Source organism: Tursiops truncatus, chromosome 6 (assembly GCF_011762595.2).
Source record: "Tursiops truncatus isolate mTurTru1 chromosome 6, mTurTru1.mat.Y, whole genome shotgun sequence".
NCBI classification, from domain to species: Eukaryota; Metazoa; Chordata; class Mammalia; order Artiodactyla; family Delphinidae; genus Tursiops; species Tursiops truncatus.
In genome coordinates, this window is record NC_047039.1 from 108,842,672 (window position 1) to 108,865,951 (window position 23,280).

Consider the following 23,280-nt stretch of genomic DNA (forward strand, 5'->3'; position numbering starts at 1 on the left):
GTCGCAGAGCTGGGAGCCAAGCAGCACACAGAACAAACAGAATTTTTTTTTTGCAACTAGAGGGGGAAGCACAGAGCTAAAAATAAAACGAAAAGATCAGTATCTGTCAGTCTGACAGCTGATTGGCTGCTCGGAGATGCATATAATTACCAGCAACTGGCGCTGGGTAGGCAAAGCCGGGAGAAACTGCTGAGACGAGGTTAGGATTTAACCTTTAAATTCTGGAGCCACCCGAAAGCCGAGGGGAGGACGCCGGGCGTCGGTGCTAATGAGGGTGGGGGTGGGCGGTGGGCGGCTGAGTCCTGGGCAGGTCCCGGGGGGCTCATCCTGGAAGGCCCTGGGAGCCCTTCTCCCTGGCCACCTCCCCCATCAGACCGGGAGTGCGTTTGATTGGGCGGCCAGGAGGCATTGGTCCTTCTCCCCGCCCAGCGGGGGGGGGGGGGGGGGGGGGTGTCTTACGGGAAGTCAGGGTCTCACCGTGGCGTGAGTGAGGGGGCTGCCTAGGGCTCTGGGCCCCGCCCAGACTGGCCTCCTGCTGAGGTCCACCCCTATCCCCACCTACATTCTTCCGCTTTTCCCAGCCTAGTGTTCATTTGTGAAACCCACCCCGGCTCCCCTCCTTCCTCCACCCCGGCGAGTCACCCGTGCTCCCGGCTGTTTCCTGCCCCACCTGGGGAGGGCATCTGGGTACCTCAGGCTTGTCCTAGGTCCCCAGAGATAGACAGAAACAGCAGGACTGGAGGGATGTTGTGGTCTCACTAAGCCTCAGTTTCTTCATCTGTAAAATAGGGGTGATGATAATAGGCAGATGCCAGGGGTGCTTTGGGCCCCGTCTTGCGTCTTGATTCTCTCACCCGAGCCAGGAGTCAGGAGATACGGGCTCTAGTCTTAGCCAGGAATTGTCTCTTTCTTTCTTGGCACTGGTCTCCCCATCTGTAAATTGGGAGTAAGAGCTCCTGCCCTGTGTCCTCTGGGGTGGAGTAGGGAGGTGCCAAGTGAGATGGCGTAGGTGACGGAGCTCAGCAAACTGTACCTGTCGGGGCAGGTGGGAAGGAACTTCTTGTATCTTCTAGAACCACCACTTTCTCCCTTCCAGGCTTTTGCCTATAGGTGTGGCCTTCCCTTCAGTGTCTCCTCCTCTGGGAAGCCCTCCCTGATTGCCCCAGCAGGTCCTCTCCTCTTGCTGCCCTGGGTGTCTCACCTCAAGCTCAGGCCCCGATTATCTGCCTCCCACACAGGTCTGTGAGCCCTCTGGGGGCAGGAACCACATGCCTGACGAGGGCCTGGTCCAGAGCCCCTTGGGAAGAGAGACACCAGACCTCTGATGCAGGAGGAGGTCTTGGGCCACACTGCCCAGGCTTCGGGCAAGCAGTGGCCTCTGTTGGTGGGGAACCATCTTTCCTCAGTGATCAGCAGGTCCCAGGTACCTGCGTGGCACTGGCCCTTTCCCTGTACTCAGCAGGGCGGCCGGTGGAGCCGCCACTGGGTGCTAGGACCTAGAGAGCCCAGACTGACTACAGGAGACCCTGCCCAGAGCTCCTAACTGGGGTGAGAGGCAAAGGGCAGGTGGGGGAGGCAGTAGAAGGAAACCATGAGTTCACACTGGGGTAGCCCAGCTGTGCCTGCCCATCTTAGACACCTTCCAGCCATTATCCCATCGCCTCCCCCCAATAACTCATTGGAGGCACTGCTATTGTTACTCACGTTTTGCAGATGAGGAAACTGAGTAGTTGAGCAACACGGCTAGTGAGAGCAGAGCCTGGATGCACCCAGTCGCCTTCTCCCAAGGCCAGGCCCAGCAGCCCCTGCCTCTCTGGGAAGGATGAAAGGGAGGTGCAGGGAGGGGCGATGTTTCTGGAGCAGCTGCCCTGAGACCTTCTGGGCAAATTGTCACAGAGAGTCTTGAGAATGCTTTTGTGTGTGGTGTGCAAAGGAAATCCCCTTTGGTGTCTCTGAGAGATCGGGAAGATTTAAACTGCTTTTCGATGATTTGGGGGTGTCAGACTGGTACTGCTTTTGAACGTGACATGGTGATGAGACTGGGCCCCAAGGCAGCCCAGTTTTATTCAGGTTACGGTAATAATCATCACCACAGCAGCAACTAGAGCAGTTTTCACGGGCTGAGCGCTCACCACGTGCTGAACGCTGGGCTCAGCCGTGGCTTGGATACACACTCTGCATCCTCACCACCAGCTTGAGATAGAGATTATTCTCATCCTCGGGTTATTTCCTTATAGCTGATATCTAAACGTGTTTGTCTCCACGCTCAGTCTCCCCTGCTAGGCAGGGGAGCTTGGTGAAGGCCCCAATCTTGTCTCTCCCATTCATCGCTGAGTTCCCGGCACCCAGCATCAGCTCCTCAAGGAGCAGCTGGACAATAAAGCTTTGCCGGACACATTTCAGATGAAGAGACTGAGGGTCAGAGAGGTCACACAGCTTGCTAAGAGGGAATCCCAGGTTTCTGTGGCTCGAGAGACCAGTTTCTAATCACCAACTCATACAGAAGCTTGAAAGGCCCTCTCGGAGACCTGCCTCAAGACAGCCAGAGAGCATGAATCCCCCCACCCTTACCCCCTGCCCACCGTTCTCAGGCCTGGTCCTAAAGCCCAAGAGACTTCTAATCTGAATCTGCCCCCTCCCCACCTCCTGCCTGCTTACCAGGGGATCAGATGGAAGTTGGCCAGAGTTAGCTCAGGCTTGGGGAAGTTGTACTCTTCCAGAGTTGCCTGGTGTTTTTGGTGTGACCTCATTCAAAATTTCCTTCCCCGTCACACTGGTTCCCACTCGGAGAAATCTTTGAAGCAGAGATGACCTTATTATGTGGTTACTGGCCCGGTTAATTCATATGTGCACTTGATCATTGCTGCTTCTCTCTGGGATGGGGCCCTTGGTTCTGGGGGAGTCTAACCAAGGGTCTCATGGAAGCCAGGGGTAATAAACCCAAGACGCTCATGGTTAAGAACTTGACTCTGTCACTGAGTGACCTTGGGAACCTCATTTGACCTCTCTGAGCCTTGACGTATTCGTAAAAGGGGGCCATGCATGGGGAGTATCTGTCTTGAATGCTGGCTGCAGGTGGGAAGAAAGAGATCAAGTTTTCTTTTTAAAAAAAATCACACTTTCCACAAATAATAGACAATTTTTATCCCTGTACTTTAAGAAATGTTAATTTAAAAAAAAATCTGAACACCAGACAGTACCTGGGCACCTGCCATGTGCCCAGCCTTGCATCGGAGTTGGGGCTGGATAGAGGTACCCCACTCGTGGGTGTGGCCTGTGATGTGTGTGTTCACCTGCTCAGGCCGTCCTCACAGCAACCCCACAAGGTTCGAGGGACCGGGATCGCCATTTCCCAGGGGAGGAAACAGGCACAGAGAGGAGACGTGACTGGCTTTACGTTCCACGCTGAGAAGCGGATGAGTCTGGCATTGGACCTGGACGCTCTGTTCTACCGATGAACAGGCCTGTGAGCCCTGACTGCAGGGCCCTAAGTGAGCTTTCAGGGCACAAAGACGAGCCAGGGGCGCCCGTGCCCTGGGGGAGCTACCTCTCCTAGGAGCGGGGGACACATTGAAAAACCAGTGAAACGTGGTGTAACGGGGGGCACCTGAGGCTGGCTGGTGCATTGACATCAGAGTTCTAGGCCCTTCGCTGTACAGATGGATGGTACATGTTTTTTTTTTATACCTCAAAACGGGCTCCGCTCGAGCTGTATTTGAAAGCCAGCTGGCTTACCCTTCACTGTGCTGTTCTAGTCCACGGCCGCGGGGCCTCTGGACTGGGGTCTCCGGCTCCTGCCACTCAGACACACTTCTTTTTTAAGAAGTGGCTGTGCCCCTCCCCCCGAATCCCGAGTCCAAAGGTGACTTCAAGTCCCTCGTGGAAGGACACCTCCCAGTGGTCAAGAACCTGGGGTCCCCACGCTGACAAGGTGTCTCCAGACGGAGGAAGCGCGTGGCAGGGGCGTGAGCTGAAGTTGTCCATTGATCGCAAGCCCCCTGTATCCACTGGACCTCAGAGCCCCAGCGGTTAACCTCTGAATGTTCCCGACCAGAACCTCCAAAGCCTAACACCTCCTGTGGGTGTGGGGTGGAGGTGGGAGGGATGGAGGGGAAGGGTCTGCCTCGAAGGAGCGAGGGAAACACCATCCCAGCCCCAGACGTGCGCTCGGACAAGCCGAGATGGGAAGAAAGGCGCAGAGCGGAGCGGAAGCCGCACGCGAGGCCCGCCGGGAGGTCTTGTTGCCGGTCTCTACAAGAAATTCAAGGTTGTCAGCGGCTGGCTTCCTGCGAACAGGAGCCCACACGTCATGGTCTGCTTCCGTGGAGAGCGTGGCACGAGAGCATCTCGTGAAGACCTGTGAGACCAGGTGGCCCAGCCCTGCCCGCTGGGGCTGCCTCCAGCGCTCGATCCACTTGAAAGAAAACGGAAGCTGATTCCTCTCTCCATCCCCGCCAGAAAACTTCCTCCTGCTCTCATTTGCCCCCAGGCCCACGTTGGCCCAACAAGAAAACTGCCTCTGTGTAAGTAATAGCAGCTTTCTCAGTGTGGGTCTATCAAGGGCACCCACGATGCCGTGCAGCTCCCATCGGAGAGTCTGAAGGAGCACCGCGGGTTGACGTAATCCCACCCAAAGCAAAGAAGGGTGATGTCGTTTGGAGCCTGTGGTGGCCGGGCCCTCCGTCAAGGTGCAGTGACCATCAGGGATTTCAGGAGGCTGTAAGTGGCATGGAGTCTCTCCCTCCACCACCCCCCGTGGCCAGAACTCCTTGGAGGGCTCCCCCAGGGCACCCCAGATTGGGAACCACTGGGCTAAGCCCGTTGGGATGAGGGTGCGACTCCCTGACGATCCCTGCAGCCTCTCCCATTTCCCCGTCCAGGAAGTCCTCCTGCCGCGGGGTGTCCGGGGAGAGCTTGGTGGCTGTGAGGTCATCCTGACTCTGCCATTTACCAGCTGTCTGAAACCCTGGGTCCTCTTGCTTCCCTCTGTAAGGGCTGGGTGTCTTTATTGTCGCCATTACCTCTTGTTCAGGTGTCCTGACTTCCCACCCCGTCGTGTGTGATCCTCTCGCTGGATTTCCGTGATGCAAGAGGGATGCAGGGGTGGGCGGAGTGCACGTGGAAATGGGGCTCGGGAAATGCAGCTTCGGAGAAGCTGTCTGTGCTGGGAGCCTGGAAGGTGGGTGAGGAATATGGCCCGTTAGCAGGCAGGCTGCAGGCACTTGGGGGCGGCAGCTCTGGGGAGCAGTCGAGCACGCCCCATCTTTAATGTGCCTGGAATCACCTGGGAATCTTGTTCCAGTGCAGACTCTGATGGAGCAGGCCTGGGCAGGGCTCCCAGGGGAGGCAGGTGTTGAGGCAGCCAGGGCCACACTCTTGAGGAACAAGGTGCCCCCACTGGGGCCTCCGGCCCAGGGAGGAGGGAAGGCCACTTGGTGTCTGGAAGCGATGGTTCCAGAAAGGCCTGAGAGCCCCCAGGATGTCCATGCAGGGAAAGATGAAGCAACATGAGGGTAAAATTATGTTTTCAACAGAAGAAAAGGCCTCTGCCTGCTAGCGTTCCCACCCCCCATGCAGCCCCAGGGGTTTGAAAGACTGTGGTTTTCTGAGCACAGCCTTCCTTCGCTGAAGGGGGTGGATTCGCTCTTAAAAAGTTGCCTGTAAAATGATTTTTTTCTGTATCAAATGCTGTTTTCCAGTGGTGCGTGTTTTAAGACCACGGTTGCATTCCCACTGAGAAGTATCCAGCTCTGAGGCCTTGTTGTTGAAGCCGTGGCAAACACGAGGGGCGGGGAGTTCAAGGCCACAGCGTGGCCTGAGTGTCAGTGGGCTTTGGAGCTGATGAGAGCTGGAGCTACAGAGGTCAGGAACCAAAATCTGAATCCCCAGTGGTCCCCAAATGCACTGAGGTCCACGGCCAAACTGGCTCAGAACCCTGACCAATAAATACCACTGATTGTATCCCTGGTGGGACCAGAGGGGACCCAGGGCAAACCAGCCCTTCAGCTGAAAGAAGAGCTCAGAGAGACTTGGCCCTCTTGTCTTTGTATATAACACTGTCAGCCACCCTCTGAATATCAGGCTGAGAGTGCTTTTGTTCTTATGTTGGACACAATTGTCTCACGTGCCATAGGAGCCTGATGCCATGGCAGTCTGGCTGTGCTTCCCAAAGGAGCTCTGAAACTGTGATGCCAGAGTGCCACAAAGACTCCCGAGAAACAGCTTCCTCGCCCAGAGGGGTCTGCTTGAATATGCCGAGGTGCACTGGGCATCTCGAATAAGAGACGAAAGTCCACAATCTGCCAATACCGGGCAGACTGTGGTTTTCAGAGTATAGCCTGGGGTCAGCATTACAAGGAACACGCTTCGGGAACCCAGTCAGTGAAGGGCCCTCGTAACTAAAAGGTCTCTCTGTTTCTGTATTAGTTATCTACTGCTGCATAACAAATCACCCCGAACCTAGTGGGTGAAAACAATAGGCATTTATTTTCTCCAAGTGTCTGTGGGTCAGGGATTCAGAACTGGCATAACTGGCTTGTGGTCTTCCCTGAAGTTGCAGTCCAGGTGTCAACTGGGGCCACCATCACCTGACAGCTTGACTGGGGCCGGAGGGTCACCACCGTGGTGGCGCACTCACTGGCTGGCAGTGCGGTGCTGGCTGTTGGCAGGAGGCCTTGGTTCCTTGCCACACAGACTCCTCCACAGAGATGCTGGAGCTTCCTCACAATATGGCAGCTGGCTTCCCCCAGATGAATGCAAGAGAGCAAGACCGAAGCCTCTCATGACCTGGCCTTGGGATGCACATGTGATCCTTTCCACACCGTCCTATTGGTCCCACAGGGCAGTCCTATTCATTGTGGGAAGGACTGAAGGAGGTCGAAATCATTTGGAGACCATCTTGCAGGCCAACTGCCATGGTAAACATCTCTGCAGCACAAGGACAGATAACTTGCCTCATTCTCACAGCTGGTTTCTTACCATTTAGTGCCAATGAGTAATTTTGAGAAGTGACCCTGCTAGGAGGAGGAGACCAGGACTTTATCAGCCACGCCAGCACCCCATGAACAGCAGCAATAATAATCATCCAGGCCCGTTCGTTGAGCCCTTACCCTACGCCCAGTGCCTCAACGGCATCGTGGAGACACGCAGTCCTTGTCCCCAAGCAGCAAGTTCCACGATATCTCCAAGTTATGCCACTCATTTTTATGAAATGTATAAAATGAGATTTTTGGGGGGCAATGATGGCTACAGGGACACAAGCAGCTTTGCCCCCTGAAAATGCAGAGACAAAATCCAAGACCTGTGTGAACCCACGTGGAGAAGACTGGAGTGGGGTGTAAACTCAGGATGGAGAAATGCCAGAAATCATAGGGACTTCCCTGGCGGTCCAGTGCTTAAGACTCCACACCCCCACTGTAGGGGGCGTGGGTTCGATCCCTGATCGGGGAGCTAAGATCCCACATGCCACGTGGTGCGGCCCCAAAAATGAATAAATAAATACATAATAAATAGGTGAGATAAAATATTTATTTCGTGTGCATTAACAGTGTGTGAAGAGTCAGGGTGAGCCAGGAATTCTTTGGTTTCGCCCCAGCCTCATGCTAGGAGAAGGGGTCACATCTCCGGTGGTGGCCTAGTGGTAAGCAGTAGACACCTAGGTGCTCAAGACACTTGCATCCCAGGCCTGCCATGTCCGTTATTAGCTCTGTGACCCAAGCAAGTGACTTCATGGTCCTGTTTCCTGTAAAATGGAGTAATAATGGCCAACTCTTCTGGTTGTGATGAGGCTTCAGAAGGTGCTGGAATGCTCTATCCTGGCAAAGCTGATGGCGGGTCACCAAGGTGGTGGCACCCCAGGTTCAAAGAACCTTTGTAGCAGTGCCATTGCCTGGAAAGATCTTTGCTCTGTGACCGAGAGTGGACCCCGAGCCCCAAAACAGACAGTCGCTGCTGCAGGGGCCCCCGGTATGGGCCACCCCAGGGGGCTGGAAGGAGCTCAGCTCCTGCTTCTGCTGGGGGCATGTGTGGGCCTGGAGCCAGCCCAGCCCTTTCCTGTCCTGTCCCAGCATGATTTCAACAGAGGCAGCGTCCTGGGCATGTTTTCCCCGCAGAAGTCTCAACTCGCTGAGCAGGATTTGGGGAGGTCTGGCTAAATTTGCTGTCCCGACAAACAGACCAGGCACAGAGACTCTCAGAAAACACAATGTAGGCGCTAGTTCCTGATCCCACAGCCTGGGCCTGGCTTGACGGAGGGTTTGGGGGTCAGGCTGGCCTGACCTTCAGGGCTGTGTGACTCTGGACAAGTGTCTCCACCTCCCTGGCCCTAAATCTCGGGTTGGGCTTACCTGCTGGCCCTCAGTGGGTTCCGAGGAGCCTGGGGTTGCCCAAGGGGACACAGAGCCCACGTGGGTGTGCATGGGGCGGGTCCCAGTCCGCCCCCTTCTTCTCCAATCAGGGGAGCTCTATTTTCATCTCTTTGGTATGTTGGTGTTCTAAGCAGCACTTCATTTAAAAAGAAGAAAAAGAAAAAAACAAAAGGAAACATGTCTACAGCGAAAACAATGCATTCAAGAAGTTTCCCACCAACTTACTTCATCCCCTGGCTCGTTCCTTCAAGCTCTAAGGGAACAGAGGAATAGACGGCCTCCGCCAGCTGGGTTTAGTGACTGCCCATTTCCAAATGGTTCCTGGTTTTCTGGATTGGAATCTCTGTTTCCGTTCGGCCTCTTTGAGGTCCTGTGAAAGGTGGGGAGAGGAAGGGGCTTTGATTGGGGGGTTCACAGAGGTCTTGGGGTGCCAAGGTCACAAGCAGGCTGGCCTCCTCTCTGGACGTGTACTGTGGGCACCTCAGATGCCTGCCCCTCGCCCGCCCCCCCCCCCCCCCCCCCCCCGTGCCCGAGCATCTCCACGGTAGCCAGCCCAGGTGCACATCTGCCCTCCGTGGAAGCGGGGGGCCAGCCCTTGCTGCCCCTGGGTCTCAGTTTCTTCATCTGAAGTGAGGAGACTGTGGGCCTGAAGGGTCTCTCGGCCCCTTCCAACTTCAACACTCCAATTGCTTCATTTATCGAGCTCCAGCTGTCTGCAGACGGGTGTCTGGGCGGGGGGAGGGGTGGATCCCATCCCGGGAGGAGCAGCCCCTGAACCTGCTGCCTCTGGCCGGCCTGGGGATGGCAGGGCTCAGAGTGCACCCTGGGCCCCAGGAGGACCAGGTGCCAGGCCCAGCTGCCAGGCTGTCATTTGAAATGTCTCCTGTTGGTAGCACTTCGGTGAGTTTCAGGTCTCCTGGTTTTTGTGCGTATTTGATTTGTACCTGAAACCTTAGTTAGCTAGCTCCCTTTCTTCGTTATGGGAATCTTAGTGCCTGAGGCTGAACCTGACCATGTCTTTCCCCAGGTAAAACCCTTCCATGGCTTCTCACTGCCCTCAAGACAGTCCAAGCTCAAGAGGCCAAGCTCTCCCACCTGGGGGCTCTCTACCCTCCCCCCCTCCTCCAGACACACAGACTGGACCGTGAAATGTCTCTCTCCTCTCTAGAGCCTCACATCCTCTGCCTGACACACTCTGCCTCTCCTCTTCTTGTTGCTTGCTAAATGTCACTTCCTCCAGGAAGCCCTCCCTGCCTAATTGAGCGACTTTAGTTCACACTCAGGCTCACCCCGTCTTTCTCCTTTGTAGCACTCCTCATTGTAGTGAGCTAAAAAAAACGCCTGTTTATCTGATCCGCACCCCTCCCCCACCCACTAGAATGTGGGCTCTCTGAGCGCCCCCCTTTTGGATTTCCCTGCCTGTGCCAGGCCCAGTGCTGGGCACCCAGGGAGAGCTCTGGAAATGACTGCTGAGTGAATCCTTGATTGGCAACTGTACGAGCCGACATGCAGTCTGTTGATCCAGGTTGCTAACCTGGGGCCAGCCAGGGCTGCCATCAATGCGCCTGACCGGGTCACACAGTCTGGGAACCCAGGCCCAGCCCCATCCTCTGGCCTGCAGGCTCTGCCTGGAAGGAAGGAAGGGGTTAAGTGTTTCTGGCGGCCCCGTGCTGGGTCTGTGGCAGTTCCCCCTTCCGGGGCTGCAGCAACCGAGGTTGGTGAGGAATGTTTGCAATGCAGAGCTAGGAGGGAGGGCGGCTGGTGGAAGTGGGGGCCTGGGGAGGCCAGCCGGCCAGGCTCCCCAGTTGAGCAATCGCCCAGGCCCAGCCGGTTCCTGTAACTCCTGCCTCTCCTCCCTCTTCCCGCCCTGCCAGCTACCTCTTCCCGCTGCCTGCCAGGCAGGGGCCACGGCCTGTACTCTAGGGCCTGCAGTGAGAGGTGGAGGGACAGAGGCCCAGAGAGCCTGGAGGCCGGGGTGAAAGGGAGGGGCTTCCAAGGAGAGAGAGAAGGAGTGCAGTCAGCTCAGCCACCTTGGCCCAGAGAGCGTAGGGCTTTTGCCCAAGGTCCCAGGGAGACGCCACCACCGAACTGGGCCACACCCTGGATTCAGACATTCTGGTTCCCATGACACCGGCTGCACCTTGACACAGCATGGAGGGCACTTTGCCACTCAGATGGGCAGCTCTGAATCCCAGGGACACCCTCCCAGCCGAAGGCAAAGACCCCCCGGCCCTGGCCTGGCTCTTCACTCAGGGCTAGGGTCTCAGAGAGGATGGTGGCTCTCTCTGGGCTGGGTGCACCCACACCCCGCCCCGCATCACCTCCCCAGCAGCATGCACTGCCCAGCCTGTCCTGGGGACACCGGTCACCTCCATTCCTTCCCTCCGGGAGTGTGGAGGAAGTGGATGAAAGCCAAGCTGGTTCTCAAAAGCCCCCCTCCTCCTTCCTTCTAGTTCCTTTCAAGGAAGAACCTTCGTGAATTCTGAATAGCGTGTTGAGTCCAGGCACAAAACTGATTTCTTTCTTCACAAGCACACAGCTTCTTTGGGGGCAAGCAGCATTCCCTGACACTGCAGAATGAGCTTCTTCTGTGGACAGTATTTACAAGTGGCCTCTGCAGTCATTCAGGCCCAATTCGTACCCCGCTTCCACCACCTTCAAGCTTTGTGGCTGCGTACCTGAGTCTCAGTTTCCTCATCTGTAAAGTGGAATTCAGAGAGAGGGTGGGCGGAGCAGCAGAACCATGCTGGTTCTGTGGAGACTCTGGGCCACTTGCCTTTCCTGGTCCCACAGATGTTCAGTCTGTTTGGGGCTGGCTCAGGTGTGCCCCAGCAGGGCCCCGGGCTTTGCCTAAGCTGCCCGGGGATGGTGGTGTCAGAGCCCTCAGAGGTGCCACCTTGGCCACATCTGGCTAGCATCGGCAGTGGATCTCCTGGGACCCACATCTCCAGAGGGCGGGGTAGGTGATCCACGTGAGCTAGAAATTCCTGTGAGAATCAGACACCACGTTTATAGGGTTTAGAGGTAAAGAGGCTTGCAGGAGGAGTGGCGTGCCAAGCCATAGCGAGGAATTTTAACCCCCCAGAAAACACCAGTAATACCAAGAACCCTCTTACACGCTGCTCTGCAGCTAAGTCCTTACAGTGAGCCAGACAATGACACCTGCTTTATTCCAGCGACACGCCTAAGAAGGAAGAATATTGATCCCCCTTTTTTTCAGGAAACAGAGAGGTTGATGCACTTGCTCAAGGTCACACAGCTTGTAAGGAGCGGAGCCTGACTTGGCACTCAGGCCTCTGCCCTCCAGAACCTGTGCTCTTAGCTGATCTCTTCCACACCTGGCTTGGGATCCGGGCTCTTCACAGAGATGGGCCACCTTGGGTCAGTCATTAAGCCCCAGAGCCACCAAGTGAGAGAAGAAGCTCCAGCACCCACTGGGGATGGGGGAGGCGCTGTGCTAAGTTATCACTACCACTGGGTGAGCAGAGCTCAGAGGGGCCAAGCCTCTTACTCCAGGGCACACAGCCCGTCCAGCCAGGACCCACTCCCAGAGGGACTGATGATGCCTTCCAGTCCCCTGGTCCCCTGGCTCTCTGTCCGCGAGTCCTCCGAGGCCATGGCCGGGAAGGACCCCCAGAGCCGACTGGGTTCCGCGGACAGATGCCGGCCGCCCCCCTCCCAGGGCCAGTGGGCTGCGAGGCTTCGCCACCTCCTCCCGAGCAGGTTTCCTTTAAGAAACCAGAAGATTGATTTCCTGGCAGGCTCGCACGAGGAGCCCATCCAAATGGTTTGCATGTCTGCATTTTTTACTGCTACGTTTAATATGTATGCAAATGCCGGCCGGCTGCGCCGCGGCTGCACAGTCACATGCGGCGCCCCATTAAAGCGCCGTCCGGGCGCGCGCATCATTCGAGGCGACGGGCTCGGCGGCCCTGATAGATGGGGTGCGGGGACGGAGACAAATGACGGGCTTTTGTAATTTCTTTCTCCGTTTTTCCGGGGCGGGGGCGGGGGACGCGGCTCAAACCTGGAAACAGCAGAGATTTAAATATATGCAATATTGCTTGGGGGGGTTGGGGGGGGGTAGAAACCTGAACTGGGAGGGGGGAGCTCAGTGTTCTCCTCCGTGGGAGTCGGGCTGGAGGCTGGAGTGGGGAGCCAAGCCCCCACAGTCACCTTCTGGCAGAGAGAGCGGCTTTGCTCCTGATAAGCAGGCGCGGTCCTATGGGAAGCGCTGCTTCAGCCGCAGAGAAAAGGAAAATGCTGGTTATTTTCAGCCCGGTTACGCCCGAGAGGCCACTGCCTCGAGTTTTTCCCATCCCCCGCCCCACTTTCTTTTCTTGGGCTTCCAGGGCTTATAACTTTGTAAGTATGATGGATGTCATTTAACTCTCACACTAGCCCTAAGAGGTGGATCGCACCCATTGTACAGATGGGGAAACTGAGGCTCACGGGAGCCAAGTCCTTTGGGGAGTGAGTGGGAGGTGGGGTGGGACTCCCAGAGTGAGTGGGAGTGAGTGGGAGGTGGGGTGGGACTCCCAGAGCGGTATCCTTGACCCGCCCCCCCCCCTCAGCCCTCGGCCAGCTCTTGCTCTGTGGAGTTTGCTCCCAGCCATGGGGGATGGGGCAGGTATGGAATCTGCCCAGACCAACCACCCCCCAACACTCCCTGCTCTGCAACCCTAGCCCCCCTCAAGGGCCCTCAGCATCCTACCTGTCCCCACCTGCCTGGTAACACAAGCCCACGTCCGACTGAGCCTGAAGATTGGGCTCCAAACTTCCAACTGTTTCAGCCTAAAATTTGAAGTGTGCGTTTTAAAGGAATCTTTCCTTATTTCTCAGGATTTTAGGCGACCCGGCAGCTGGGGGACAGTCTGGAGGATCATATGAAGATGGAAACATTTCCCCGAGGAGGCTCCAGCCTAAAGAGAGAGCCATTCTGGAGCAGAGAGCTCAGACCAACTAGAGACGCAGTCGTGTGTGTGTGTGTGTGTGTGTGTGTGTGTGTGTGTGTGTGCTGTGTGGTGGTGTGTTGGGCTATGCTTGTGTGTCATTGTGAGTGTTTATCTGTTTGCCAGTGTGTGCGCATGACAGTGTGAGGGTGGGATTGTGAGTGTGTCCGGGTACACACGTGCGTGTCAGTGTGCATGTGTGTGTGTTGATGTGACACGCTGAGAACGCTTGTCCTTGGGCTGGCAAGCAGCTGGAGTGTGAATTTCCCTGAGGGTTTCCAGGCCTCTTGCCTCCCCGAGCCCCGTCCCAGATCTGCTCCCCTTTCCAGCGAAAGCCTCGGCTGTTTCAGCTGCAGAATGGGGGTTAGGACACCCCACAGGCAGCTGTGAGGATCCACAAAGGCTGAGCCCCCCTAACGCTCTGCATAGATGAGGAAGTCTTTGATTATTGGGGGATGGGGTGTAGCCTGTTGCCTGATGGGTTAGCCTGGGAATTCTGGGAAGGAAACAAGGGGCACGAACAGCTGTCTGTGTGTATGTGGGTGAGTGTGACGCCCCCCCCACCGCTTCTCCCTCTCCCACCCCTCCCCTACTTCCCTCTCCTTCCCCCACCCACCCCCACTCTTCTCAGGTTCAGGGTACCCTGGAGTCTCTTGGGCCCTCTCTCCTGGAGTTTCCCCCCAGATATCCCCAGGGCCCACCCTCTCCCCCCCAGGAGTCCTCCCTAACCACCCACTTCCGCCCCTTGCCCTTGCCACCTCCCACATCCCATCTAGTTGCTTGCTTGTTTCATTTTGTCTATATCATCTATCCCACAGGAACGTGAGCCCTGGGGGAACCTAGGACCCCCACGCAGGCCAGGCTCCTTTTTCCAGGCTCAGACCCTCCCTCTCAACCGGTCTCATTCACCCTGAGGCTCACCCTGCGTGTCTGTGGATCCCAACCAGACGCTGACCCCACATCCCAAGTCCTCCCCCAACTCGTCTATATTTTGGGACAGTCCGCCCTTCTTCCAGGCCTCAAGGTGTCATCTTCCCTGAGCTGCCCCAACCACAATCACAGCACCAGTGGTACTAACGGTGATTGTTGCCTGTAGCCTATTTGCATCACCGCATCAAGAAAGTTCTTTCATGGAGAACCATTTGAATGGACCTCAGCGCTGCCCCTCTCTGAATACCACCTCCCCTGGGGCCCTCTGAAGCATCCTGTAGAGCATCCCATGGCCTGGGGAAAGGGTGAGCCCTGGGCCTCACTAGGGCCTCCCCCAAACCAGTTGGAGTAGACAGTAGTCGCTGGGCTGTTGAAATAGACAAGGGAGAAGATGCAGGAACCAGCGAATGCACGGGCTTTGGCAACATGTCTTAGCGGGCGTCCTGCCCCGCGTTCCCCTGGGGGTCCGCACCTTCACTCCCCAACTGGTTGGGGGGCTGCTGTGTGTGGACCGGCTGAGTCAGGCCCTAACCCCGGGCAAGGGGCCACATTGGCTTTCGCTGATGTTGCTGACTGGGCTGAATGTGCGTCTGCATCTCCCTCAGCAACCCGCCATTACTCATGGTTGGCATTTATCCCCAGGCAAGGGGTGACACTTGGAGCAGCCCGCAGCCTCCTGCGTGTTCTGAGGAAGAGGTGGCCGGAGGCTGGGCTGCGAGGAGGCACAGCAGGAACTGTGGGCAGCTGCTCTGAGTTCAGTGACCACGAGCTGAAAAATTAGGGCACAGGATGAAGCTGAGGGTTTTCCCAGATTTGTTCGTGTAATGAGTGGAAAAGTCTTACAAAGGTATGAACGTTAAAGCCTATTTCGTTATGTAGGTAATGGATTGTCTTTGCTGAAAAGAATCTGAGTTTCCCAAGTCAAGGAGATTCTGGAAATTAATAATTCGATTTGGTGAACATTTGGGGGGCCCCTGGGTCAACCCTGTCCTTGGTGCTTGCACGATAATGGGGAGCGATTCTGGCCTCACAGAGCTCACTTGGGGAGGCTGACATTCCTCAAATAATTTCACATTTCAGTACTGTGAAGCACTATGCAGGGGTGGGGGGTGGGTACAGAGCTGTGAAGGCCAAGGGTTCCCATGTGGACAAGGGGTGGGGATGTCCAGGAAGGCTTCTTGGAAGAGGTAATGTTTGAAGTGAGACAGAGCCTTTAGGAGTTAACCGTGGGAGGGATGGGCGTGGAGTGGAGTGAAGAAAGCACATTTCAGGCAGGAGGAAAAGCATGTGCAAAGGGCCAGTGGCAGAAAGGAGTGCTGGGTGTTTGAGGGACAGGAGGCAGCCCAGGTGACTGCATTGTGATGAGTGAGGGGAAGAGGAGTTTAGAGATGTCAGCAGGGACCAGTCCAGGCAGTGCCCACCAGTCCGTGAGGGCATGGTGGATTTTCTCCTGCCGGCAATAGGGAGCCATGGACTGTTTGACACAGGTGGGACCCGATCGTACCTCTGGATGTGGATGACAGTGAGGATGATGATAATGCTGGTCATTAAGGGAAGTGGTTAGTCAGTGCTTACTCTGTGCCAAGCACCGTTTCAGCCATTTTACAGATGAGAAAAGTGAGGGCTGGGAAGGGAAGCGGCTTATCCAAGGTCACACGGCTGGCACAGGGCAGAGATGGAACTCAGACTGAGTCTGTCTGGCTCCAAAGTCCCTGACCTTGTCCCACACACAAAGCTGCACTAGACTAGACGTGGAAGGACAAGGGACATGCAGATGACCACCCCCTCTCCCCCCCTCACCTCCCTGTAATGCTGCCTCCTCTGTGCTCTGTGTCCCCGGCCTGGGTGGGGACTCTAGGTCACAGGATCAGGTGGGGCTGGAAAGGCCGAGCTCAGTTCCTGCTCAGGCCCAGTAGGGGAAGTAGGGGGTTGCAACGTCAGAGGCTGAGGTTCTGGAGAAGTTGGGACCCCAGCTGGGGTGGGCACAGGTCATCAGGGCACACAGTCACACTGTGCCCCAGGAGCACGGCACCACGCACCTGTTTGGGGTTCGAGGACTTTGAGATGTGGCTACGATGTCCCCAGGACTGGAGCAGCACCCCGGCCCCCTGCTTCCTCCTCTGGAAGCAGGTCCAGGGGACCGCACCAGTGGCATTAAAAAAAATCCCATTCCCTCAGTGACCATCAGGAAGTGCAAATCAAAACCACAATAAGATACCACCTAAGACCTGTGAGGATGGCTACTACCAAAACTCAGAAAATAAGTGTTGGTGAGGATGTAGAGAAATTGGAAGCTTGTACACTCTTGGTGGGAATGTAAAATGGTCCAGCCGCCGTGGAAAACAGTATGGTGGGTCCTCAAAAAATTAAAAATAGAATTACCATATGATCTAGCAATTCCACTTTGGGATATATACCTCAAAGAATTGGAAGCAGGGTCTCCAACAGATACATGTACACCCACGTTCCCTGCAGCGTTATCCACAGTAGCCAAAAGGCGGGAACAACCCAAGTGTCCATCAACAGACGAATGGATAAACAAAATGTGGTACATACATATAATGGAATGTCATTCAGCCTTAAAAAGGAAGGACATTCTGACACATGCTTCAATTTGGATGAACCTGGAGGACATTATGCTAACTGAAATAAGCCAGACACTAAAGGACAAATATTGTATGATTGCACGTATATTAGGTATCTAGAATGGGTAAATTCATAGAGAACGGTGGGTGCCAAGGCCTGGGGGGAGGGGTAAATAAGGAGTTCGTGTTTAATAGGTACAAAGTTTCGCAGGATAAAAAGGGTTCTGGGTCTTCCCTTCTGGGTCTTCTGGGTCTTCCCTTCTGGGTCTTCTGGGTGGTCCAGTGGTTAAGACTCCACGCTTCCACTTCAGGGGACAGGGTTCGATCCCTGGTGGGGGAAGTAAGATCCTGCATGCTGCAAGGTGTGGCCAAAAAGAAAGAGTTCTGGAGATGGATGGTGGTGGGGGTTGCACAAGAATGTGAATGGACTTAATGCCACTGAACCGTACACTTAAAAATGGTTAAGGTGACGCAAGAGGGAAGAGATATGGGAACATATGTATATGTATAACTGATTCACTTTGTTATACAGCAGAAACGAACACACCATTGTAAAGCAATTATACCCCAATAAAGATGTTAAAAAAAAAAAATGGTTAAGGTCGTGAAATTTAAAAAAAAAAATCCTTATTCTAAGCTCTCCCAAGTTGTCAACAGTGGGCTTTCTTTTAAGTTGTGTTTATAAGAGAGAAAGTAAAATACCAGGTGGCAGTTGTCGTTAGAGCAGTTAAGAATCACACACGCTGGGGCTTCCGGGCCAGTGACCTTACCTTCTTGAGCCTCAGTTTCCTGCTGGGGAAATGGGGATAATGATAGTGCCTCCCTCCTGGGGCCACTGTGAGGATTCCGTGATATCCCCAAGGTGGCCCAGCCAGCGGCCAGTGTCCAGCAAGCACTCCACACCAGCAGCCCTTAGTATTGGCAGATACTCCTCAGGCCTTTAGGGTTTGGGTACATTAGCAGCACAGGCCCTAGTAAGAGGAGAAAAGCCCCCTCGCCTCACCACACACTTGAGGAAACTGAGGCCTGGTGGAGTCAAGGGACCTGTCCAAGCTCTCTGGTACCCCTTGAACAAGAACGTGGTTTTCCACATGTGTATCAGTTAGCAAGGCTAGGTTGTTCTGCAGTAACAAATAAGCCCCACATTGAACCGTCTCAACACAACAAAAGTCTGCTGTGAGTCCAGGTGATTCTCCAGGGCAACTGTTCTCCGTGTGAAAGCTCAGGGGTCCACGCTGCCTCCGTCCTGTGTCACCTCCGTCTCTGGGTCACTGAGACAGGGAAAAGAACAACACATCACTTCTTCCCACAATCCGCTGGCCAGCAGTGGTCTCATGGCCCCGCGGCAAGGGTGATGGGTCCTGAGAAGGAGAGGAGAACTGAGGGTGGGTGAGCACCAAAAGTTTCTACTCAGCATTCTAGTGGGAGGAAGGCCAGCGGATGGCTTTCCTAGGGAGTACGTGCTCACGGTGAAATGAATCAGAGAAAAGGGTTTAAGGGTAGAATTATTCTCCCTCCTACCCAAGCCCCCAGCTCCCTTCCCAGGGCAACCACAGCTACGTTGACAAGCAAGGTGTGAACCAGGTGTCCTTCCTGAAATACCGACGAAGGCCTATTGCTCTTTTCACTCCTTGAAGGAGCAGGCAGGTGTTTGTTACAGCTCTTTGCTCTCCACTGGGCAGTGCCTTCCCATTATGTAATCAGTCCCCCTGGATGGGTGTCTAGGCGCTTTCCAAAGTTCTCCTGTTATAAACAGTGATGCAGTGAATTTCCTGTGCATTTTCCCTTTGTCTCCCGTGTGAGGCTTTCTGTGGTCTAAATTCCTAAAAATGGAATCTGTTGGTCAAAGGGCAGGTGCATGGGACCATCTGACAGCTCTTTGGTGGCAGGTGCTGCCTCCAGGGTCAGGAGGGGCTTTTAAGAACAGTTGCTAACGGAGCTGAGTTTTCCATCCCAGGGCGTTTCCAAAGAGGACGGCCACCTGGGGTTGGCCTACCTTCCATCTTGCCAGAGAGGCCCCGACAGGTAGAACCCCCCACCACCACCGGCCCCAAGGTGGGGCCTGCTCTGAGCTTAGGAAGAGTCAGTGTTGCCGATGGTGGGTGGGGGATGGGGAGGGAGGCAGGAAGAGGGGATGCCCTTCCCATCTCGGCTCTGCGACGCCAGTCCTAATACTGGCGCTCTTGCCATGCCCATCTTACAGAGAGCAAACACTGCCCGTGGTGCCCAGAGAGCGGCCTCTGAGTCACAGTCCCAGCCTGAGCCGAGTCCTCTTGGGTTCCAGCTCTTTGCTGGAGACCTCATGGATCCGCTCCTTACTGGCTCCTCTCAAAGGCACTCGTGTTCCCCCAAGAGCTTTCTTTCCGCGAGTTTCTGAAACTCGTCTTCTCTTCTTCGGGACTCACCAGGTCTGGTTCTTTGGTTCCTCGGGTTGCGGAGCAATGAGCCTCTGACGTTTTCCCTTCGTTGTTTTCATATCTGCTGCATCTTTTTGGAAGAGTGTCTTGGTATTTACAGAGTTTAGTCTTGTTGACTTTAAAATTTTTTTTTCTCTTTTGGGGTAACATCACTGTTGTTTCTGGAAAAAAACAAAACACCCTTCTTGTAAAATATATAAATAAATTCAAGCAACACCGAAAGCGACAAACAAGAAGGGAAAAGTCATCAATACCCCTCACCCAGAGATCCAGAGATGACTAACTATGGTTAACGTGCGTGCATGAACGATCTCCCTCTTTCATAGATTCTAAGCGTTTCTAACCACCCCCTTTAATGATAATGATGAAAATCTCTAACTTTCTCGGTAAAGGTGGGGTGTATGAGTCACTGGAGTGGGACTGAAAGTCGGTATTAGTTTCCCCTCCCCTCCCAGTTCCCCCATCCTTCATCCACAGCCATGCCTGGGCCTCCCCTCCCCCCTCTGCTTCCAGTTTGGAAGCGGTGGGTCCAGCTCCAGGGAGCAGATCCCACAGGGTTTGGAACCAACTGGGCAGGGGCTGACGACTTCCCCACCTGCAAGGAGAGTTCCATTCACTCCACACGGGAGCCAGGATTTCATTCCTTCGCTTCCCAGACACCCAGAGGCTGAGACCCGCCCCAATTTGCCCAGTTGTGCCTTCAGCTGGTGGAAAAGTGAGTTTGACCCTCTGCTCTGTTGTTCTGTCTCCCATCCCCCACCCACCATCGACAACACTGACTCTTCCTAAGCTCAGAGCAAGCCCCACCTTGGGCCCGGGGGGTTCTACCTGTTGGGGTCTCTCTGACAAGGTGGAAGGTAGGCCAACCCCAGGCTGTTTCTGTCTCACCTCCCTCCCGAGGGGACCTCCATCTCTAGGGAAGAAGGGAATGCCGCTCAGGACTAACCAGGGCCTGGCCTGATTGGGGGCAGCGTGGTGGCAGCCCCAGAACCTGGTCCAATACAGACGTGAGGGATGTATGGAAAACAGGCTCCTGGAAGACTCGCAGCCCTGCTTTGGGGCCTCTGGGAGGCACAAGGGCTCTGGAACTTTAGGGACAACTCCATCGGGGAGTGGCAAACATGGCTGTCACCTGCAGCGGGGATAGAGGCGCCCTGGCTGAGGGGTGGGTACGTGGAGGACATGGCAGTGCCCACAGCAGGACCAGCTCTGTCCGGGGCCGTGGCTGTTTTCTTTCCTGAATATATTTGAACAGCTCCTCAGATCTGTTCCTGAGAATCTGTGATTCCTCCCGGGGCCCAAAGAAACCCCTGGGGATGGCTTGACACTGACTGGAGCAGGACGGGGGCAGGAGCCAATGACACGCGCTGGGTGACCGTGCTGCTTCTTCAGGGCAGGGCAGTCAGTGTCAGAAGCCCGAGTGTCCTAGTTGAGCCTCGTACTGGCTGTGTGACCTTGGGCAAATTACTGAAGGTCTCTGAGCCCCAGTTTGCGCGTTCACACTGCGGGTATGACGGCACCCACTGGGTGGGCCTGTCTGAGTGACTGAATGCAGTGACCTCATAAAGGATTCTGGGCCAGAGAGTCCTGGGAGAAGCCTCTTTAGCTGCAGTTTTGTTTGTCTGCTCACCCTTGGGGTGGCAGCCGCGGGAGAGCCAAGTTACGTAAGTGGGGGCTTCAGGAAGCCGCAATTCTCCATCCCAAACGGCTTCTCACTATTTACAACAGTGGGTTTCAAACTGGTTCTTCACATGCACCTGCCCACCTCAACCTTGGGCCCTGTTCCTTCTCAAGACAGATCCTGCCCAAGTGATTCATACTGAGTGAAGCAGGAGCCCACCCTGGCTCTCTTTGCCCCCTTTTCCCAATGCCCCTTAGGGTCTATCAGAGGCTTGAAAGCCACTGTTTTAGGCCAGCGAATGTGTCACCGGTCACAGGATGTGGGATAATTATCCAGAGGGGGGTCATTTTCCCAATGCATTTCTCACTGTGCTTATGGAAAAGACGAAGAGAAGTCTTCAGATCAGAGACCGGTGTTTCTGAAGGTCCTGTCGGGCCTGAGGTCACTAGGCTGGGGCAGGCTGGACAACTCTGATCCCAAGGGCCACCTTCCCTCTGGGCAGCACTGACCTGACGTAAGATGTCCCCGTGGGCAGCACAGGGAGCTGGGTGAGGACACCCTTCTGTGTCGCCAAAGCGAGAGCACCCGTCAGCCGCTGTCCAGCCTCTTGATCTGAGGCAAGTCCCCGCTCTGAGCTTCAGCGTTCTCATCTGTAAAATGGGGCAGTAGTCACTGCGCCCTAGATGAGAAGGGTGGGGGGAGGCTGAAAGGAGCTGTGAGGCTCCGAGCACTGCTCCTGGCACCTAGTGAGTCATGGACCAGTGGCGCTCATCACTGTCAACAGCAGTAAACAGGGCTTCCCTGGTGGCGCAGTGGTTGAGAGTCCGCCTGCCGATGCAGGGGACACGGGTTCGTGCCCCGGTATGGGAAGATCCCACATGCCGCGGAGCGGCTGGGCCCGTGAGCCATGGCCGCTGAGCCTGCGCGTCCGGAGCCTGTGCTCCGCAACGGGAGAGGCCACAACAGTGAGAGGCCCGCGTACAGCAAAAAAAAGAAAACAGAATCCTAAACAGGCAGGGGCTGGAAGGAACCTTGGAACTCTTTGCCCCAGAGGGAAAGGTCAAAGGCTAAGGTCAAACAGCAGGGTCACGAATCAAACTCAGGACCTGACACCCGGGCCTCCTGGCCCAGAAAGGGAAGGCCGCCTTCCACCTGCAGCATCACACGGAGGAAAAGGATGCAGATCTCTGAAGAATCCCCAAAGGTTTGCTCCTGACTTCTAGGCTGGTGTCGGTAGCAGGGAAGGCTCTGATCTGCCACCTACCTTGGTTTCTCTGGTGCTGACTGCTCCTTGCTGGGAGCGAAGAGGTTCCGGCCCTCTTTCCTGTTGCTGTTTAGTGCAGGTGACCTGGAGGCTGGGCGGGGAGGGGGATGGCTGGGCACAGGACAACTGCCACTTAGCCGCTGACGTGTGCAGCAGTTCGCAGGGGGAGGGCCCTTGTCCTCTGTCAAGGGGAGGGAGGCATCACGGCTCAGTTTGCAGGTGAGGAAACGGAGCCTGTGCTCCAGGCCACAGACTGAGAGTGGTGTGGCCCACTGTGACCGGGTGCTGGGCGGGCTTTTCCCCACTCCTTGCCTGGCTTTAGGAACTCACATCATACCCTGAAGACTCATTCCCCTGTTCCTCCTTTCTGCCTGATCAGCTGTGGGGATTGATCAGAGGGGCCTTGAAAACTTCTAGACTCACAAACGGATTTGAGAGCTGGTGTGGCCCTAGAGAACAGGAAGTTAGTCTTTGGCCCATCCCACAGAGCAGAAAACTGAGGCTCAGCAAGGTCCCCTGGAAGCAGTGTGGCCTCTGGCTCCAGCCGGGGCCCTCCTGGGACGGCAGCCCCCTCCTGGCCCAGCTTCCACCTTCCCCCCAACTCCAGCGTCCCCAGTCCTCTGGAGGAAGATTTCCGTGGTCCCGGTTGGGGGTGCCAGACTGCCAGCGACGAGTGTTTTTTTAATCCCAGCCCCGCTGACTTAGACGATTATTCTTATTTAAGGCGGGGAGGAAACGCGAGAGCGTGGCAGCCGGTCACCTCCGGGCGGCGGCCCCTCCCCGCCAGCCTCCGGTGCTCAGCTCCGACCGGAGCAGGAAGGGGAGGGGGAGACGGGAAGCGGGAGGAGGGAAGTGGGGAGGAGGGGAGGCGGGAGACGGGAGAGGGGTTAGAGGGGATAGGAAACGGAGTGGGGAGAAGAGGGAGGAGGAGGGAAGGAAGGGGCAGGAAGGAGAGGATTAGGGAGGGGGGAAGGGGATAGACGGAGAGAGGTGGGGGAGGGGGGAGGAAGAGGGTGGGGGAGGAAGACGGGGCGGGGCGGGGGGGGGGAACACAGAAAGCCACACCCCCCTTGACAGCTCCCTAAGCAGTTAGGAGAGAGGGAGATACACAGATGAATAATTTACTACGGAAATGCAAAAAGAAT

The 23,280-nt window shown here is 55.7% G+C and overlaps 3 long non-coding RNA genes across 4 annotated transcripts; 1 reads left to right on the top strand and 2 right to left on the bottom strand.

Annotated features, from left to right (window-relative positions):
* The first annotated feature begins 206 nt into the window (after nucleotides 1-206).
* Nucleotides 207-7,509, top strand: LOC141279013 (uncharacterized). The gene is made up of 2 exons (XR_012332705.1): nucleotides 207-5,179; nucleotides 6,134-7,509. It is a non-coding gene; the product is annotated as an uncharacterized lncRNA (long non-coding RNA).
* Nucleotides 7,510-7,517: 8 nt separating this feature from the next.
* LOC117312687 (uncharacterized) lies at nucleotides 7,518-11,448 on the bottom strand. Of its 2 annotated transcripts, XR_012332704.1 has the most exons (4): nucleotides 11,045-11,448; nucleotides 8,592-8,736; nucleotides 8,346-8,502; nucleotides 7,518-7,741 (listed from the first exon to the last, which is right to left on the bottom strand). It is a non-coding gene; the product is annotated as an uncharacterized lncRNA (long non-coding RNA). The 2 variants fall into 2 exon arrangements; XR_004527125.2 differs by having other exon boundaries at nucleotides 8,346-8,736.
* Nucleotides 11,449-17,333: 5,885 nt separating this feature from the next.
* Nucleotides 17,334-23,055, bottom strand: LOC109552443 (uncharacterized). Its single transcript, XR_004527126.2, has 4 exons — nucleotides 22,136-23,055; nucleotides 21,381-21,550; nucleotides 19,239-19,411; nucleotides 17,334-18,104 (listed from the first exon to the last, which is right to left on the bottom strand). It is a non-coding gene; the product is annotated as an uncharacterized lncRNA (long non-coding RNA).
* Nucleotides 23,056-23,280: the final 225 nt, after the last annotated feature.